The sequence below is a fragment of the Ammospiza caudacuta genome, chromosome 3, assembly GCF_027887145.1.
Source record: "Ammospiza caudacuta isolate bAmmCau1 chromosome 3, bAmmCau1.pri, whole genome shotgun sequence".
In the NCBI taxonomy this organism is placed as follows: domain Eukaryota; kingdom Metazoa; phylum Chordata; class Aves; order Passeriformes; family Passerellidae; genus Ammospiza; species Ammospiza caudacuta.
Window position 1 is genome coordinate 53,478,117 of NC_080595.1, and position 8,819 is coordinate 53,486,935.

Consider the following 8,819-nt stretch of genomic DNA (forward strand, 5'->3'; position numbering starts at 1 on the left):
ATTATAAGTGATGAGATCCTGTTTGCTGACAAACCTTTGCTTCCTTAGTAGTACAGGAACATACAGATCAGATCACTGCTGGTTCCAGAGGCTCAGGAGAGAGACTGGCATTGCTGCAGGTGACATTGCTTCAGGCCCTTTCTTAGCAGCTGCAATAAAGTCTCTTTGCAAGCAAGGGACTGAGAGAAAGGAGCAGATTTCCTATCACTACCCCTATTATTCCCTAATAGTATCTTTGCTTACACTACTTACAGAAAGGGATTGAGTGTCAGCTTCAGGCAAAGGTGAAACTTGTAGCTGTAATTAATTTGGAGCCCTTTGCCAAATGCTGCCATTACTGCATGCTGAGATTGCTAGTAGGTCTGTGCTGGGATGTAGGCACTCCTCTTTCCTGTAGAAAATGAATTGCCAGCAAAAAGAAGAGGGTAAAAAAACCTCCTGCTGTTGCCCCGGGGTACGCACAGAGCCTCTCTGCTCATCTATAGCATCATTAAACTCCTGATTCAGTAGAACAGAAGGCAACCCTTAAACAGCTTTCACTATTTTCCTTTGCTCTTTGGCAACACACACTGTCTTTACTGCAGCCAACTGCACTGCCTGAAATTAATTTTGCTGTCTATCTGTTGACAATTGCTGACTGTCCCTTTCTGACTGATAACAGCTGCCCTGCTGCCAGACTGCTTTTTGGGTGCAGATTAAAAATGTGAGCCCCAGGGAGACTGGGTGTAGAAGGAAAAGAGAGAACAGCATTGACCAGCAGAACAGACTGCTATTCATCTTTTCCAACAGCTAAGAAATATGGAGGGGTTTAAAATTCCTGGTTGATCATGAAAGCTCTATGAATGTTTCTAAACTTTCTATTGTATCTCATATAAGTATATAATACATATCCTGGCTAAATAACAAATATTTATTTCCAGCAGTCTGAGAGCTATGCAAGATCAATCTTGCATGCCAGGGAAAAGTCCACACCAAGAGTTTTTAGGATTTATCTTTAAAAACTGTTTAATTGTAAACATGAAATACTTTTTTACGATGCATATAATATGTGACAACTGCTTAAAGGACAAAATGTCTCTGTGACCACATAGGAAAACTTAAACACATTCAGGTCAGGAGAATTATTTTGGGGTACTTGTGTAAGTCAGTTTAGAAGGAGACAAATAAAGCACACTGTGTTTTTAAGTCTAGTGGGAGAAGAATAAACATGCTTCTAAATCACATTACACAGGCTGAGTCCCTCTGATCTCAGTAGAGGTGATGGTGCTTGCATTGCAAGGAGCAAGGGGTAACCTAAAGAACATCATTTTCCCAGAGGAAGGGCGAGAAATAGATGTACAGATATATTCTAACAACCCTTTATTTTGCACAGAGAATAATTAAGCAAGCTCAGAAACACATAAAACCATTTTCCAATAAAGTATTACTAAAATAAATTTTGTCTCTGAGGGTCTGCAGGGCAGAGGTCCTTCAGGAGCAGGGCTGGCCTAAGGGTGAAATGGTCATTCAGAGCTTAGAAGATCAGAAGCCTGGAAGGCGGCACAGGTTGGGAAGGGCATGACTGAGAAACCTGAACACTGGTGGAGAGGGCCCCATCTCAGCTGGGGAAAGAAGTTTACAAGAACAGAACCCCTTCCCTCAACCCATTCCTCACCTGTGGCCAAGAGCAAAGGAGAAGTGTAGAAACAGTCTCACCAATGTGCCCTGGGATTTTTCTGTGCTGTTTGCGTTGATGACATTTGCTGTACAAAACAGGAGTCTTTCATTTGATTCTCACCCTGCACCATGACAAGACTGATTGTATTTAAACCACTCCAACTGATGTTTTTTTTATTTTTTTTCTTTAATTCTTGAAGTCTATCATCCTCTCTTCCTAAACCATCTACTCCACTGGTCCAGTGCCCTTGGAAGAAAGAAGTGTTACAAAATAAACTAGCACACAAACCACATCCAGCAAAACTTTAATGTCAATGTTAATGAGGCTGTGGAATAGAATGGGACAGCAGAGGGGCAATTTGGAGCTCACCCCACTCAGCAGAGCAGAGATTTATGCCATCTTAGATGGCTGCCTGGCATGACTTGTTAACTTTTCTTCCCTAGAGAGTGGTTTACTTAGATCCTTTTGGTCGACTTTGCCCTGAAGTCTGGGTTTGTCAGACTTCTGTTCCTCTTGTTGGTCTGGACTCTGAAGCTGGTTCACATACTACACTTTCACCTTAAAATTTAATATTTTTAATTTAAACCAAGCTGGAGGTGTGTCTAGCCTTGAACATCTAGCAGCTTGGAGTAACCTGCACTGTGGGGATATATTGCTGAGGGGAACCATGACTTCAGCAGTTACTAGAGTGGTGTCATCTGTGTTTGGTCATCTCCTGCCCTGCACCCCACACTCACTGGATGATGGTTCTCAATCCATTTTAGTGTTTCCATGTATCAGTTCCCCCGTCTGTAAAACTGGAAAAGCAACTTCCCTTCCTTTATCTTTAATTACTATAAAATGCTTGAAGGGCTTGAAATAAAAACCAAGGCAAAATGAAAATATACAAATGATACACAGGAGTGCTGAAAGTGCTTAAATATTTTGATCTCTTTCTGTCACAATGGAAGGGTCCAGGTATTTTTCAGTATTTTCCTGCTGTTTTCAGCAGGAGGTCTTGCTGAACATTTTGCTTCACCCTCAATGACATGATGATGAGAATTAAGAAAACCAAAGCAATCTGCTGCCCTGCTACTGGGCCACATTGCTTGCTGACTTACTTTGGACACCTGGAATATGTTGTTTCTTAATGGCAGTTTTTGGATGGCAGAGCTGATGATGTGTGTTTATAGCACAGGCTGCTGCTGCTAAAGCCATTCTCTGGGTGAGTTACTGCGAAATGAGAATGTTCTGGTGCCATGGGAGACACTACAGCAATTTTGGGTGCTAGCAGACAGCATTTGCTGCAGCTGCTGCCAGAGGTGAGAAGCAATGCTGGATTTCTACTTGGATGAATAACTCCTTGTAACTTTGACAAGGTAACAAGTAAGATGTGAAAGATCTAGGAGGTCACCTTGCAGTAATACAGAATTAGGGCAATTCTCCTTCTCCAGGTTTCTAAGCCTGCAGAGACCTTATATTGTTGCAAAGAGCAGTGGCAAACAAGAGGCCTTCAGAGCAAGGACCGTGGGACTAGAAAATATTGTAATGCAGGATATTGCTCCTACAGCCAAAGAGAGGCAAAACCAGAGAGCTGAAGCAGCACCACTGCAATGTGTGTCTTCCCACAGCCACTGAGGTTTTCATAGCTCTGTGATGCTAAGGAGCAAGTCCTCTTCTTAAAACCTAACTCAGGCCAGAAAAATCTGTCTTTGCTAAACTGATTCTGGAGGTATTAGAAAACAGAAGAACTGATTGTTCCTTTTTTTTTTTTTTCTTTTTTACCAGAGAAAAAAAAATAAAACTAATAAAGTTTTGATGGTTTCTAAGAGGCGGCACTAAACATGAAAATGACTTCCTACACTTACTGCTATGTGCCCCTGGGCTGATCAAGCTTGAAACCTACATGCAAAACCAAGGCAGAAAAATCTTGACATGCTGCTGTGTCTTCCTTTTAAGGAGAACTTTGGTGTTTTGTATGGACAATGTCAAATGGATGAAAAGGTTTAAATCTTTGAGTTTGCAAGAATGAATCACATCAGACATCAAAGCTTTAACTGTTCAAAACCACGGTGCTTGGAGTACTTGGGGTTTTTTTTAACTTCACTGTAGAGATGAGAAAACATTTCTTATTTAAAGAGGAAAAAAGATATTAATCAATTTTTAAGACTTTACAACACATGAATATCTTTGTATACTTAGCATATTCCAGGCAAGAAATGTCACCCATTTTTAGCATTATTGAAGAACAACAAACTTGTTTGAAAGACCTACAGGCATTAGAGAATTTTCACAGGCCTTGGTAAACAGTCAATTGTCCATATTTTAAAATATTCAGACCACACTGCTCTTCTGTTTTAAATTTCACTTGTTTCACATCCCAATCATTCTGTCTGATTAAGCCTGGTTTGCAGGTTAGACCATATGGAAGTAAAGACTTATTTTTGTTTTGATATGCTTTGATAGATTTTGTTAGTCCCAAATTCAGGAATTTGCTCTGTTTTACAGAAGACCTAAAGCACAACTTAAAATTTAACTTGAAATCATCAGAAATTGAACATGTTTTGGTGTATGTGTTAATTATGTAATTTGAAGTATTTCTTTGTTCAGGGTGTTTTCATATTGTGCAATTTCTAGACCCAGATAATATTCCTCAGGGCCTTTGCTGGACCTTGCGGGGGATGGGACAGGTATAAGTTTAATGGTGTTAGGAACTCACACTTTAAAAAAGGAACCCACTAGGCCGCGGCAAAATATCTAATTATGGATAACATTGTAACTAGACTTATCTTGCAAAGTTGCTTTAGCTAAGGTGCAAAACTCTAATTTTGAAACAAATCATCTAACTAGGAACTTCTATCTTTTTTTATTTGGGCTGTCAGATTTTTTAATTTTTGAATGTTTTTGTTAATGGATTTAGAATGATCAGACAAATTCATACAACACAGTCTTTTAAATTCTTCACAACTATGCCTTTGTGCTAGTAAAAGAAAATCAATGGCTGTTTTGTTTTGAAGAGTATCATGTCTAATACTATTAACATCGGTCAACATATTACTGATTGCGGAGGATGTGGCATTAGCTTGTTTGCTCAACTAACATTTAACTCGATCTAATTGTCTCAATGCTACTGCTGAAGCTAACTGGGGTAAAAATATACTTGCTGAAACTCTTCTGGTAGCATTTTAAGGCATAAAATCACTCTGACAGTTCTCATCATAATGAGGAACAGCTTTCGTTTTCTTTTGTTTCTTTTTCATTACTGCTTCGGCAGTGGGGGCAATTATGGTGAGCATACTAAAGCTACAAGGACTACTTTTAAGGTGAGCTGGAATGCTTTGCTAAGTTCTGTTTCTGCAAATGAACTAATACTTTTTCGACAATTGCTGTGGATATTGATTTGTTTTTGGAACTACATTTTAACTGTTTGAAACATTACACTAAAAATTCAAATTTTTATATGTAAAATAATGAGGAGTAATTTTGAACTTTGGGGGATCACTTTTTCGCTAGGCACGAGTCATGAAAGTAAAACAAAAATCTATGGTCAAAGAACTAAGGATTTCTAATTTTTGAGATTCAGATGTTGCTTTAAGGAGTTTTTTGGACTAAATGTTCTAATTGAAGGAAGGACTGTTTTTATTGGCAATTCTACTTGGTTTACTATTAGATTGTTTTTTGACTAAAGGCAACTCTTTCACTGGCACATTAACTAGACAGGTTGAAAAAGGCTTTTCTGGTTTTGAATTAGACAGACATATAGTATCTGATCTGGTAGCTTTGGTTAAGGTCACTTAAACATTCGTTTTCGGTTGATCTACAGGCAAATTTGCACGACAAAAAACAATTAAAATCAAGCAAAACAAGTATACTATTTGAATTTGCCCCATCTCTTTCAGGAATTAAGTTTTGGCAGAATTCTTTCTAAACAAAAACAATAACTTAAATTTTTAGCTAAAAATTAGCTTTGTTAAACAAACATTTAGCATTCAATTAGTATATTCATAAATAACATTGGTAGAAAATCAGAGTTTATGGGTTTTACCGATGCACAAAGAACGTCAGGCACAAGAGGCGTCAGGCGAGACTTGGGATTTTTCGATTCGCTTCACGTCTGCGTACTTGCTTCTTCGGTTCTGGGCTCGATAACAGGTTCTGAAGTGCGATACGGTTTGACGTTTTTGGCGGGAATTCACTTAATTCTAGTACTTGTTTCATAATCTGAAGGTCGTGAGTTTGATCCTCACACGGGGCACCAAATGCGGGGGACGGGACAGGTATAAGTTTAATGGTGTTAGGAACTCACGCTTTAAAAAAGGAACCCACTAGGCTGCGGCAAAATATCTAAATATGGATAACATTGTAACTAGACTAGTGAAGAGATTTTTGCTTTTATTTTCAGCACATCAGTCTCAAAATAGAGACATGACAGCTCACTGATCTACACCAAAAATGTCTCTTCCAACAGGGCTCATACAGCAATACATAAAATCATCTCAGACTAGAATTCAGCCAATCAGACACAGAAAACACATATTGACAAGCATTTTATCTAATCTCACAAAGCACACGCAATGATAGTTAAAACAAAGATTAGTTCATAAGAGACAAAGAACAAAGTTCTAGTCATGCTAACTTCTAAAGATATACATTAAATAACTTTGTTGCCATCTTAAAGCCAATTCTACAGAGACCTATTGTAGTTTGTCACGTCTACTGCTTGGGAAACTTTCCTGCTTGCATGGGAAACTTTTCTGCTGTATTTGCAATGCTAACAAAACTTCAGTCTGAGGCCTACATACTTCTTTTAACCATTTCTTAAAAATCCTCTAACCTTATAAATTCCAACAGACCTTCCCTACTATCCATAGGAAGAGCTGTGCTAGGTAATAGTGTTAACTATTCTTTCCAGACCCCTGGAACCCTCTCTGGAGGGTCTCTGGAGCCCTCTTGATAATTTCCTTATCCTTCTTGTAGCTGGTGATCTTGCATCCTGTACTGGGGAGTTGTCATGGATCCCCCACCGGGCTCACCTCATGCCCCCTGTGTGGGCACTTTGTCTGCAGTGCTCACCCCACCCGACATGGCACTCATACTGCACGTTTTCCTCATGCATTTGGACTTGTCTATCTGGTCATTCTCATTCTGCAGCAGCCTCTCCGGGGCTGCTGCGTGTCAGATCACAGGTATCTTGCACTCAGCTCTGTTTCAGTCTCTCCTTCAACCCCCCTGTCACTCTGCCTAAGCAGTAGGCAGCAAAACCATACTTACAATTATAGCTACTTTTCCAAAACTGTGCGTGCCCACACCTAGCTATCAGTTTCATCACCATTAGATCTCACTCTGATAGCTAGGCTTCCTGTTTTTCAACCTCTGAAGTGCATTGCTTTGGCCTTTTAGACTAGCTTTTGCCTTTCATCTTCATGACTTATATTGTAAACCAGAGACAGTTTTTCCAGTAGTAGTCGTCACATCAGGCCTGTAAACACAGTTAAAGGTCTGGTTTTATTGCCATCACAACCAAGAAATATACATCCTATTGTCCTCAACAAACAGCTTCCTCATTCTATTCCTCTCCCATAAAATTTTCAAAATTGCTGATTTCCCAGCTCCAGGTAATCCCGTGTTTCAGTGTAATCTGAAGTCTTGGTTCAGATTCTATGATTCTAATGATTCTAGATTATGATTTTGCTTTTGGCTGCATTAAGTCTACTAAATGTGGCTAAGCTAAGTTTAATAAAGTGCAATAAGAGTACGAACATGTCAGCTCTCTTACTGCTTTGCTCTTCCCTCTACTATTTTACAAATCTAAATGGCAGCATTTTGCTCCTTGCTGACTGCTTTGCTGAAAGTACCATGTCTGATCAGCTTCATTTGATTGACATAATTAGAAGATTTTAAGTAAAAATACGTGTAACTTTGAGGATATTAAAAAGGCATCAGCAATTTACTGGTACTATATAGATGGAAATATGCACTATTATGTCTGCTTCATCAATTCCAGAACTTGATTAGCTAACTTGAAAAATTCTTTTGCATATAAAAGAAAGTTCTTATCTTCATTAACATCTTTTCCACCAGTGCCTTTTTTTTGCTGTGATCATTCTGAGAACACTTTCAAAGTGTATCTTATAAATATGAAGGACTTGTTTGCATAATCTAGTATCAGTTCTGAATTTAATACAAATTCGCATCAAAAGGAAGCAACACTGAAAGTGCTGCAAACTTCTATCACAAATATTTTAGTGCAATAATTAACCACTATTCCTAAGCATAATTTTATCATGAAAACGATTGCAAGAATCGTGGCATATTGTATTTTAAGTACTGTTAACTAGGAAGGCGGTGCCTTTTCAAGTACTAGAGCAAATAAATGTTATACAACCTAATTGTTACTGAAAAGTAAAAAAAAATACAAAAAAAAAAATTTCCCCAACCAACCAAACAACACCCAACAAACCAATAAGAAACAAAAAGCCAAAACAAAACAGGATAAGATGCACTGAAAGATTACAACCACAAAAAAAAATTAATGGATAAGTAACCAAGTTTTCAAATTTTAATAAGCAATTACTTGATTATGGTAGGTTAAATATCCTTACAAGTAGTTCTGCTGTTGCAAGGCTTGCTCACCTAGCAGAAGAAGCAGCAGCAGACACAGCAGCTGGCAAATAAGGCCAGGGGAAACACACACCCAAAACAAGGGAGACCTTCCTCTTCAAGGAATGTTGGTTGGCCTACACCAAAATATTTGCAGAGCTGAACCATCCTTATCCGTCCATATGTACGGACATGATGTCTAAACACTGAACACAGGTGATTTGTCTTAGGGCAGTAGTAATTGGGTAAAATTCAATGGGCTACTGGAAAAGAGCAAGTAATTGTTTCCTGCCCATGAATTAGAGGCCCCACACTGCAAAAGAAAATGACAAGATCATGCACAAAGAGGTTAGTTTAGAAATCTTTAGGAAATACTGAGAAAGGTTTTTGGATGACTGATTTTTTTGGGAGCAAAAAAAATTCACATCTCTCATCTATTTTCCTCTTTTACACTAAGCTATAACTCTCCTCTGTAATCCTCCTGACGAACAAAGGTGTTTATGTAAGCTAGGTGTAACACTGCTGCATGATCTATACTTTTATTATAAAATCAGCTGAGGACAATATTTTACCTCCTGATAAG